This window comes from Penaeus chinensis, chromosome 19 (assembly GCF_019202785.1).
Source record: "Penaeus chinensis breed Huanghai No. 1 chromosome 19, ASM1920278v2, whole genome shotgun sequence".
Lineage (NCBI taxonomy): Eukaryota > Metazoa > Arthropoda > Malacostraca > Decapoda > Penaeidae > Penaeus > Penaeus chinensis.
In genome coordinates this window covers 25,539,280-25,544,279 of record NC_061837.1, presented here as the reverse complement: position 1 = coordinate 25,544,279, position 5,000 = coordinate 25,539,280, and positions in this window count along the sequence as shown.

Here is a 5,000-nt window from a genome sequence, read left to right as displayed (position 1 = left end):
GTCCTTGTGCTTTGTGTGCTGCAAACATTTACCCTGCTTATGAGATATTAGTCCCACACGTCTCCAACGAGACCCAGGCAAAAAACAGTGAGGGAGAGAAAGAGAGAGAGAGAGAGAGAGAGAGAGAGAGAGAGAGAGAGAGAGAGAGAGAGAGAGAGAGAGAGAGAGAGAGAGAGAGAGAGAGAGAGAGAGAGAGAGAGAGAGAGAGAGAGAGAAAGCGAGGAAGAAAGAGAGTTAAAAAAAGCGAAAGAGAGAGAGAGAGATAAAATGACAGAGAGAGAGAGAGAGAGAGAGAGAGAGAGAGAGAGAGAGAGAGAGAGAGAGAGAGAGGGGGGGGGGGGGAGATAAGCGCCAAATGAGCTCCTAATGAGAAATAATGAAACTGCGTAGACCCCCCCCCCCAAAAAAAAAAAAAAAAAAAAAAACATAATTATCTACCTTGAGGTCGTTTCCTGTTTGTCATCATTTATAAAGAAAATTCTTGTAGCCAAACTAAACCTGTAACTTCCTCACTGCCGCCAGGGAATTATGTTGTTTTCATTTTCTTTTTCTTTTCTCTTTTAATTCTAAAACATTTAGCACCACTGTAATTGGTTATCAAGTATCTGTCACCTCTTCTCGGAATTCTATAACATCAACATTGGCAGTAATTATTTAACCAGACATCGCAGCTACAACACACGCACACATACACATACATACGCGCGCGCGCGCGTGTGTGTGTGTGTGCGTGTGTGTGCGTGTGTGTGTGTGTGTGTGTGTGTGTGTGTGTGTATTGTATATGTATGTGCATACAGACATACACACACACTCACACACATACACACACACACACACACACACACACACATATATATATATATATATATATATATATATATATTCTGACTGCTTGCAATCTGAAAAAAAAACATATATATATAACATTGTATATATACATATATATATACATATATATATGTATATATTTACATATAGAAATATATACATATATATGTGTATATATTTACATATATAAATATATACACATATAAGTAAATCAATAAATATGTATATATATGTATATGTATCTTTATACATACATATATAGACACATAGCTCTCTCTTACTCTCTCTCTTTATACATATATATATATATATATATATATATATATGTATGTATGTATGTATGTATGTATGTGTATATATAAGCATGCATATATACATATATGTGTATATAAATATATGCATAAACATATATACATAGCATACATTGTAAACAATACCTATCCAAGGCCGGAGGGTAAGCTTCACACCTCTGTCCCCAGCAGCTGCCTCCCTGTAGCAAGTTCCTCCTTCAGAGGACGCAGGTGTCCGCACTGCTTTCACTTCAGACACTTCTGCGGCGGAAGCAAGCACCCGCCTCTGCATAAAAGGAGACGACTCCGCCCTCGGCACCAGGGGACAGGGGTCTTTTTGGCGTCTCGCATCTGTCTTCCATAATAAACCCACGAGTCAAGACCTCTTCCATCCACCTGCACAATGGTCTTCCCTTCACAACAAGAGAAAACGGTCTTACCTTCACAGCTGGTGGCAAGTTTGAACCCTTTACTAATATATATGCTTTTCGCGCGCGCGTGTGTATGTTGGTTTTGTTGTTTTTTTTTGTTTTTGGTGTGTGTGTGTTGTGTGTGGTGTGTTTGTGTGTGTGTTTGTGTGTGTGTGTGTGGTGGTTGTGTGTGTGTGTATGTGTGTGTGTGTGTGGTGTGTGGGGTGTGTGGGGGTGTGGTGTGGGTTTTGTGTATGTGTGTGTGTGTGTGTGTGTATGTGTTGTTGGTTATTGTTTTATTATGTATAAGCTAAAAATTTTTTAAAAAACCCAAAATTAAATTCATTAATATATTTACATATAAATTATCTATATAATGTTTTAATATATTTTAAAAACACACACCACCAACACAACACCACACACACACACCACAACCCCACACACACACATATATAATTTAAAATATATATAAAAATATATATTATTTATATATATATAAGGCCCAACCATTTTTATCAGGTCGGCTATGGCCCCCATTGTCTTACCCACTCCCGATTGGTTGCCCGGGAAAAAGAATGTGAGGAGCATTTTGTATATATAATATATTTTATATATATATATATATATTTATATATTAATATTATATATATATATTAATATATTATGTTTTATATAATATATATAAATTTTTATATTAATACATATCCCCACGCGCGGGCTTAGTATTATTTTTATTATATATATAAACCCCACCTATATTATTTAATTTTTTTATATATATATATTTATTTTATATTTATATTATATTTATCTTCTATTATTCTTATTATACATTTATCTCTCTTCTTTCTCTCTTTTTCTTATTTTATATTTAATTTTATTTTTAATATATTTTGTATATATGTTTGTGTGATTTGTGTGTGTATGTGTGTTTGTTGATTTATTTTTATTGAAAAAGCATAAAACAATCAAAACACACACACAATAAAAAATAATTTTTAAATATATTTATTTAATTAATTATCAATTATATTTAATTAAAGAAAATTTTTTAAAATTAAAAAAATAACAAAAATAAAACAATATTTTTGAAAAATATATAAAATAAAAATAAATCATAAATAAAATAATAACAATATTATAATCATAATACAACAAAAAACAAACACAATTAAACCACAATTTAATAAATTTCATTAATTTTTATTATAATATCAAACCCCTATAAAATTTGTATTTATGTTTGTTTAAGTAAGGTGGGAAAAGGGGGTTTTGTTGGGGGGCGGGTGGGGGTGCGGGGGGTTGGGTGTGTTTTGTTTTGGGGGGGGGAATGGGGTGGTGTGGTGGTGGGGGGGGGAGTGATGAGAGGGATTTGGGTGGGAGGGTGGGTGGGGAGGTGGAGTGTGAGGGTGGTTTGGAGGGAGGAGGGTGGGGGAGGGGTGGAAGGTGAGGGGGAGAGGGGGAGAGGAGGTAGTGAGTAGGGAGGGGTTGGTGGAGGAGGGTTGGGGAGTGAGGGGAGTGGAGGGAGGGAGTGTGTGAGTGGTGTGGAGGTTGGGTGGGGGGTGTTGGAGGTGGAGATTGGTGGGAGTGGTGGGGTGGGGGATGGGATTTTTTGGAGTGGAGGTGGGGTGTGTGGAGTGATGGGTGATGAGTGGTGGAGAGGGAGGTGAGGGATGAGATGATGGAGTAGTGAGTAGGGAGGAGAGTTGGAGAGAGAGGAATGGATGATGTAAGTGAGTGGTGAGGAGGAGAGTGAGAAGAGTGGAGAGGAGTGGAGAGAGAGAGGAGTGAGAGAGGTGAGATGGAGGATGAGAGGGAGGGAGGGAGAGAGTGAATTGGGAGGGAGAGAGAGTAGGAGGAGAGTGATGAGGAAGGAGAGTGGAGAGAGTGAGGGAGGTGAGAGAGAGGAGAGTGTGAGGAGGAGGAGGGATGAGAGGAGAGTGAGAGAGATGAGGATGGAGAGAGAGGAGTGAGAGTGGAGAGAGTGAGAGGTGGAGAGTGAGAGTGAGTGAGAGAGTGATGGAGGAGGGGAGAGGTGAGGGAGAGAGGAGAGTAGGAGGAGGGAGGATGGAGGGGGAGAGAGTGAGTGGGAGAGTGAGAGTGAGGGAGAGAGTGAATGAGTGAGAGGAGGGGAGAGGAGGGAGAGGAGAGGAGGAGGAGAGTAAGAGAGGAGGGAGAGGAGAGAGAGAGTGAGGAGAGAGGAGGATGTGGAGAAGTGAGAGGGGGAGTGAGGAGGTGGAGAGAGTGAGGGAGAGAGGATGGAGTGAGGGAGTGAGAGAGAGAGGAGGAGGTGGAGGAGGTAGGAGAGTGGAGGAGGAGGGGAGAGAGGTGAGAGAGGTGGAGAGAGGAATGAGAGAGTGAGAGTGAGTGGAGAGAGTGAGATGGAGAGTGAGGAGTGATGAGGGAGGAATGGAGGAGAGAGTGAAGTGGAGAGAGAGAGATGGAGGAGGGAGGGGATGGAGAGAGAGAGTGGAGAGAGAGAGTGGAGGGAGAGAGTGAGGAGGGAGAGGAGAGTGGAGGAGGAGAGGAAGTGAGTGTGGAGAGAGGATGAGAGATGGGAGGTGGAGGAGGAGAGAGTGTGAGAAGAGTGAGATGAGAGTAGAGGAGGGATGGAGGAGAGATGAGAGAGGGAGGAGAGTGAGAGTGAGTGAGAGAGAGAGAGGTGGAGTAGGAGAGAGAGTGAGAGAGGAGAGAGTGGGGGAGAGGAGAGAGGATGGAGAGAGGGAGGAGAGTGAGAGTGAGGGAGGAGGAAGGAGAGAGGAGTGAGAGAGAGGAGTGAGAGAGGAGAGAGTGAGGAGGAGAGAGTGAGTGGGAGGAGAGGGGAGATGGAGAGTGAGAGGTGAGTGGGAGAGAGTGAGAAGGAGAGAGGAGAGAGGGAGGAGAGAGGGAGAGTGAGAGTGAGAGGAGAGGGGAGGAGAAGGTGAGGGAGAGAGGTGAGAGGGAGGAGAGTGAGGAGAGAGAGGAGAGGTGAGTGGAGAGTGAGATGAGAGGGTAAGTGGAGAGAGAGAGGGAGAGGAGGAGGAGATGAGAGGATGAGAGAGGAGAGGAGAGAGGATGGAGGAGAGAGAGGAGAGTGAGAGAGGGAGAGGAGAGAGATGAGAGGGGTAGATGAGAGAGGGAGAGTGGGAGGTAGGAGAGGAGGGTGAGAGAGTGGAGGAGTGAGAGAGAGAGAGGAGGAGAGAGAGAGTGGAGTGAGAGCGAGGGAGAGAAGGTGGAGAGAGGGGAGGATGAGAGAGAGGGAGGAGAGGTGAGGGGGGAGAGGAGAGAGTGGAGAGAGAGATGAGGAGAGGAGGTAGGAGAGAGAGGAGTGAGAGTGAGAGGAGGAGAGAGAGGAGATGAGAGGAGTGGAAGGAGAGGAGAGATGGGAGGGAGATGATGTAATGAGAGATGAGGAGAGGGGGAGAGTGAGAGTGGAGGGAGAGGGAGAGGGAGAGTGAGAGCGAGAGTGAGAAGAGTGAGGGGAGAGAGA